Source organism: Mus musculus, chromosome 16 (assembly GCF_000001635.26).
Source record: "Mus musculus strain C57BL/6J chromosome 16, GRCm38.p6 C57BL/6J".
NCBI classification, from domain to species: Eukaryota; Metazoa; Chordata; class Mammalia; order Rodentia; family Muridae; genus Mus; species Mus musculus.
Window position 1 is genome coordinate 30,804,134 of NC_000082.6, and position 7,441 is coordinate 30,811,574.

Here is a 7,441-nt window from a genome sequence, read left to right on the forward strand (position 1 = left end):
GTATAGATCTGAATTTATTCCTTTCTCCGGGAAGAAGGGCAAGGGGCAGTGGCTGGCCCTGTGCCCAGAGCCAGGCCCAGCAGCAGCCGCACAGCTTGATGGTCTACAGCCCCAGTCTGGAGCAGAGGAGTAACCTGGAAATAAATTAAAACAGGCCTTTTATTCTCTGGGTGTAGTTTTAAAATTGCCAACAAATAAAACTGTATAGCACCCTCAACAAACCAGTGCAAGTAATTATATCAACTTGAGGGCAGTAATTATTTTTCATGAAGCTCAGTTTCTTTCTGTCTCCACTAAATCTTCCCTATGGTAATTCTGTAGCATGTATTCATAAAACCATACATAAAACCGGAGTCACCTCTAAGGGTGCTATGAATATGAGCTTCCCAGCTTCTCTGACCCCTTGAACCTCAACACTTGGATTTTTATGGTTCCTGAAGCTCACCGACAACCCAGGCCTCAGAGACACCAGGCCAGCTCTTTGGCTAGTGTCTGGGCACTGTGATATAGAATGGTTTTAACCTTTAGTGAGCAGTGTCAGAGAAGAAAGTCTAACAAGATGATGAGTGAGGCACAATAAACTGAGGGTCATCAGGGGAGGGAGGCCTCTGAATCTCAGCTTTGACTCCCTCGCCAAGCCAGGTTTTCTGCTCAGGGACAGTCAGTGGAAGCCAACACTTCTTTTAGGGAAGCAGTGTTGTGTCAGCAGGCTACATACACATCCCATGTTGCCAGTCAACTGGTGAGGTCTCTCTGTGTCTCATGATTTCTCTGGCACCTGATGCCTTGCCTGTAAAAAGGTTATGAATTTTACTTTTAATTATTATTATTTTTTTTTAGCAATTTTAAGTTTACAGTGAAACTGAGCTGAAGATAGAGAGATCTCTCACACACTCTCAGCCCTCCTCCCAGCTCCCTCATCAGCAACATCCTCAACCAGGGTGGCCAATTTGTTGCAAAGAACAACCTTACATTGACACATAAATGTCACCCAGGGTCCATTAGGGCTCCCTCCTGGCATTATACATTCTACACATTTAGAAGAATTTATAATGGCAAGCATCCACCTTTGTACTACCACACCGTGTTTGCACTGATCCCCAAATCCTTTGTGCTCCATCAATTCATCGATCTGTGTTGCTATAACAGCGTTTAGGAGACCGGATACTCTGTAAAGAATAAAAAGACTGATCTCTCAAGCTGGAGAGACAGCTGGGAGATCAGGGCACTTGGTACACAAATGTGAAGATCTGAGTTCAAATCTCCCCAGCCCACATAAAAATGTGAGCTTGGTTGCACACATTCCTGTAAGCCCAGCTCTGTGGCGGGAGGTGGAGGGCAGAGCCAGGAAGATCTCTGGGACTCAACGATCACCAGCCCAGCTCTAGGTTCACTAAGAGACTTCATTTCAAGGGAATAAGGCAGAGAATGATGAAAAGGACACCCAGCATTCTCTTCTGGTTTCTGGTGTGTGCACAGGTGTGTATACCTGCACACACACACACACACACACACACACACACACACACACACACATTAATTTCTCACAGTTACAGAGGCTGAGACGTCCATGGTGAGGTTCTGGCAGGTTCAGCTGTCTGGGAAAGGCTCTTCTCTGTTTCAAGATGGTGCTTTGTGACTGTCACCCTCTGGAAGAGAGATACACCATAACTTTACATGGCCAAGGTGGAAGGTAAGACAGTCGAATCCCTTATGAAGCCTTTAGGATCTTAGTTCTATCTATGGCATAAAGAGATCCTGAGACCCTAACCACCTCTTACTGGCCATGTGGCTTAATTCTATCATTGTACATATGAAGACTCAACACTTGGATTTTTTAGGTAGCCTATTCAAACCATAACACTATTCCTCCCCAAACTGATCAACTGGATTCAACAAATTTCTGGTAGGCACCTATTCTGTGTTGAGTGTTGTGTTTAGTGTCTCAAGTGGTACCTGAGACAGTTCTCAACTTCTTGATACTTATGGTCCTGGTCTTAGTGAGGGTTTTACTGCTGTGAACAAACAACATGACCAAGGCAAGTTTTATAAAGGACAACCTGGCTTACAGGCTCAGAGGTTCAGTCTATTATCATCAAGGCAGGAACACGACAGCATCCAGGCAGGCATGATGTAAGCAGAGCTGAGAGTTCTACATCTTCATCTGAAGGCTGCTAGGAGAAGACTGGCTTCCAGACAGCTAGGACAAAGGTCTTAAAGTCCACACCCACAGTGACACACCTACTTCAACAAGGCCACACCTCCAAATAGTGCCACTCCCTGGGCCAAGCAAATACAAACCATCATAGTCCTGCAGGGAATACTGGAATTGAACAGGTAGTTATGGTTTGCTAACCATAACAATGGAGAAGCAGCGCAATGAACCGAGAGTACTGAACAAGGAATTTAATCCAGCGTGTTAGAGAGGAAGTTATGTTTAAGTGAAGGAAGGCTTCCTGAAGTTAGTAGAACCAAGGAACCCTAAAGAACAAAGGGTGATAGTCTCCCACAGAGGAAAGATGCCAATGGTTTCAAGTAGGGAATGTGGCTTCCCACATACCCTGTTCCTTGAATATTTTCCAAGTAGGGCTCCGACAAGTGTTTGCATGGCCACCACTGATCCTTGGCAGCTTCATTAATCACAGATCTGAAGAGATGGCTGGGTAGGAAAGAGAGCTTGGTGCACAGGTGTGAGGTCAAAGCCCCTAACCCCCCCTCCCCCACAACACACACACAAAAATTTCCTAAACCCACATCAAGCACACCTGTGGTGCACGTACGTATATGCAATCAAAACACTCATAAGATAGTAGGGTCCAGTCACATGTCTTTGATTAGGTCAGTCTCAAGTCCCACTGGCTTATTGTTGGGTGCTAAGGGGCACTCCCCATCTCATCTTAGGTGAGCATAGCTTCAGTCACCTGAAAGTCCCAGAGGCTTGTCTTGGCTGCAGTGCTGCCCACCACTGTTGGTGCAGAGACCTCTTGGAGTAGGAGTTGGCTGCCACGTGCCACAGGAAGGGATGCTCAGCTGACAGATGTCCACACCGTTGCCAAAGAAAGGGGATGGTATGAATGGACTTCTCATGTGATTACACTCCTTCAAAGAACAAGAGATTATTGGGTACTTGTAATAAACCCTTAAAGCTCATGATAAAATGAATATTTTTCAATAGTGCTTAAAAAATACCTAATGCATTGTTGCTGGAGAGACAGTTCAGCAGCTAAGAGCACTTGCTGTTCTTCCAGAAGACTCCCTTTTAGTTTACAGTACACCCACAAGATGGTTCACAACTGTGACCCCAGTTCCAGGAGATCCAGTACTTTCTTCTGGCCTCCCATGGCACCAGATACACATATGGTATATATACATGTGGGCAAAACACTCAAACATATAAAAGAAAAAAAAAAAGAAAATCTGGGCTGGAGTGTTGGCTCAGCAGTTAAGAGTACTTGGCTGCTCTTCCCAAGGACCTGGGTTCGATTCCCATCATCCATGTGGTAGCTCACAACCATCGTAATTCCAAGTCCAGGGGATCGGATACTATCTTCTGTATCAAGCATACACATATATGTGGGCAAAACACTCATAAAATAATAAATAAAATAGAAAATGCATGCACACACACTCTAACCTCTGCTCTAGTGCTCTCAGAATCATCTTTGCCAGAGGGCTTCTAATTTTAAACTTGTTTCGCACTTTCCCTTGGTCTTTGGTTTAATTCAAACATATTACCTTATCCCTAAAGATACTTGACACCATTTTGCTCATGTCCTAAGTCAATTTGAGGCAGCATCCAGGGTGCCATGTCCCATGTGGCTTGGTCCTGGAATCCCGACAAGGTGTGGCAAGGGAATGGAGAAGGGACAGACAGACAAACAGACAGACACAGGTACAGAAAATCTGGGGTGACATTGTACCTCAGCCTGTATCCTCTGCATGTCTGTTGTGTGTGGGGAGGAGCTAGCTAGTCCCTGTAGGAGATCTGTATAGGCAACAGTCTCAACCTACAAACATCTGAGAAGAGGAAGCTGAAGTTTCCAATTCTGTCACACTGGTTAATCATTGGCAAAGACTGATGCTTGACCCAGAGGAAGGCTTTATCTTTCTGAGCCTAACTGGGGGACAAACTTTGCCAGTTTCCCATGAAGCCTTGGTCCTTGACATGGCTATGCCCATGCCAACAATATATAACTCATGCTGTACCTCAGGCCTGTATCTGCTCATTACATGTTCTTTCAGGGCTTTCTTGGCACCCCACTCCAGGGAGTCCCCCTCCCCCACTTTACTTAGATTCTAGCCAGACCATGGCCGTGGTCATCCCCACGCTGCCCTGTGACCCTTTCCCTGTGTTCTGCAGACTGTTGCAGTCCACCTCATCAAGGAAACACGCACACAGCTATGCTTCGCCGACTCTCCCATTGTTCTGCATGTCATTGTCCCAATTATTACAGGGTTGTTATAGGCTTTGAAATTAGAGTGAGACAATATTAAAACAACAGCAAAATAACTGAAGGGTGGAATTTACAGTATTGTGTTTTTAAGCCCTAGAGTAATAGAACATACCGTACTGTGGATGACACAAGAGTCAAGTTCAGCTTGTTTACTAGAAAACAATTGCAATTGGATGGGAAACTCAATGACACTTAAGATTGGGTTCACTGGAGTGTTCAGCTGGATTGTGGTCTTAGATGTGCTCAGAAGGTAGGCTACACAGGTCACTGAGCTCTTCTGTTAAAACACTGAAAAATGAACTGGGTCTTCCCTGAGCCACCTACTTGAGGCCAGACTATGGCTCTTAGCTGGACTTTTCAAAACAAGGCAAGAGTTAGAATGAGCTCAAAGTCTAAACTTGAATGAAAGGACAGCAAGGCTATTCCACACAGGAATGGGGGATTGATTATATCCGGCCCTTTCCTTTAGGACCCTGTGGTCAGCTCTGATGGGTCCCACATCCACCCATCCATCACCAGCTACTGGCAAGGAGAACCAACTCCACAGCTAAAGATGGGCAGCCTTCTCCACCCAAGCCACATGGAAAAGGCATGGGCACAAAGCTAACCAGGACTCTGCCACCTCCAAGATCTCCTCCACTGTGCCTAGGCATCTAAGCAGACTCAGATGAGTGGACAGGAAGGCACTGTGGGACACTGAGAAGGGAGGAAGAAGCTGAGGTGGTGAGGAGAAGCTGAAATGGCGAGGAGGAGAAGCTGACAGAGAGAGAAGAAGCTGTCATAGAGAGGAACCGCCATGACTCCTATCAAGCGTAGCCCGATGGAGGAGTAAAACTCCAAAACATTCAGATTAAATGCTTTTCAGAGCTGGTTTGGGCTCCAGTCTCTCTCCACACCATTCTCCAAAGAGAAAGAAAGAAAAAAAAATAGGTCAAACCGTCGCACAAAGAACCTGTTTGTTTTATTTGTCCCTTGGGGGTCTCTTTTGTCTTTATGAAAATTGATTTATAAGAGGTCTTTTGCATTTCTAAATAAACTTTAGAATTATCTTGCCAACTTGTAATTTTAAAAAATACGCTGGAAATCTTGTTGACATCATGGTAACTGTATATGTCACTTTGGGAAGAATTTGAATATTCATGTTCTCAGGTTTTCCAATTCTTGTCTTTGAATTATTGCCCATATTTTTGAGATGATAATATAATTAAAGTATTCCTCCTTCCTTTTCTTTCTCCAGATTCTCTCATATACTGCTCCTTGCTCTTTTTTTAAAATTCATGAACTCTTTTTTCATTAATTATTGTTACATACAAATATACATACATACATACATACATACATACATATACACACACAATCCTACATACATAGGTATCACCTGCTCGGTCTGTATGTTACTTGTATGTATATACATTTAGGGAATTGGATTTTTGTTTGCTGTTGGACAACCACTTGGTGCTCTTCCTTGCGGAAAACTATTTCTCCTACTCTCAGAATTCAAGTCTTTCAGTGCTTAAACATGATATATCTTTTGATTTGCTTAGATTTTCTATAATTTTATTATTCTTTAATTTTCAACAAAGAGACCTTGGGCACGATTTGTTAGATAAATACCTTAGTAATTTATAGATCCAGAGGCAGCAGCACTGTAAATTGATTTTTTAAAATTTCATTTCCCAACTGTTGGCTAATAGAAATGTAATTAATTTTTGTATATTCGCTTTCTATCTTGAAACTTGGCTAAACTCATTAGTAAGTTATCATAACCAGTCAGCAGGTTCCCTAGGGCTTGCTACACAAACAATCATATCGTTAGCCAGCCGGGAGTTTCGATCCTCCCTGCCAAGGTTAACGCATCTGTTTGTTCCTTGCTCTGCTTCGTCCTGCGGGCCTCGGGACAGAGGTGGGTAAAAGTGGTAAGAGTGGGAATCCCTGCCCGCTCTGGCAAGGCTCTGCAGTGTGGCTGGGCTTGCTTTCCTCTGAACAACCATCCCTACAACCTCTGCCTCTTCACTGCAGTGCCTACTTAATTACTGGTAAGTCTGCATGTCGACCCACTTTTTGTGTTGTTTCCTGTTTGTGACATCCTGTCTTTTTTTTTTTCTCCTCCTTTTCCTCCTCCCTTGATGTCTTTGGGAATAATTTAATAATTCCTGGAATATTTTAATTTCTGTGTTGATTTTTATCCATGTAACTTTCTATTATGTCTGAATGATTGCCCTAGTACAGTGTGTACCTTCAATGTGCTTTTATGTGCATGTGTGTGTGCATGCTGCATACATGTGAGTACCTGTGGAGGCCAGATCCCTCTAGGCTGCCCAGTGTGGGTGCTGGGATCTGAATTCGGGTCCTCTGCAAGAGCAGCGAGTGCTCCTTACCTGAGCCATCTCTCCAGTCCCAAATATGTACCCTTAGATTTTCTTTAAAAAGATTTATTCATTTTATGTATATGAATACTCTGTAGCTATCTTCAGACACACCAGAAGAGAGCATCGGACTCCATCACAGATGGTTGTGAGCCACCACGTGGTTGCTAGGAGTTGAACTCAGGACCTCTGGAAGATCAGTCAGTGCTCATAACCACTGAGCCATCTCTCCAGCTCTAGAGTTTATTTATTTATTTAGTATTAATGTTTTCCACTTTAAACGTAGGCATCTTCCAAGTCCACACCGATTTTAACTTCCTTCATTGTTTTTTGGGGGTCGTGGTTGTTTTGACAAGTATTACATCTGCACTTTGTTTTGTGGAGAGATGGCTTAGCAGTTAAGAGCACCTGCAGCTTTTCCTGGGGATGGAGACTTGGTTCCCAGCACCCACATGGTGCCTCACAGCCAGCCATGACCCCAGTTCCAGAGCAACACCTCTCCTGACCTTCATGGGCTCCTGCACACACATTGTGCATGTACATATATATGGCACACACATACACATGAAATACTTTTAAAGTTAAAATAAACAGATATTTAGAACAGTTTCCTATTTCCAG

General features: G+C 43.9%; 1 long non-coding RNA gene across 1 annotated transcript; it reads right to left on the reverse strand.

Annotated features, from left to right (window-relative positions):
• Gm41439 lies at positions 1–1,679 on the reverse strand. Its single transcript, XR_876006.1, has 3 exons — positions 1,549–1,679; positions 719–790; positions 1–134 (listed from the first exon to the last, which is right to left on the reverse strand). It is a non-coding gene; the product is annotated as a predicted gene, 41439 (long non-coding RNA).
• Between the last annotated feature and the right edge of the window lie 5,762 nt (positions 1,680–7,441).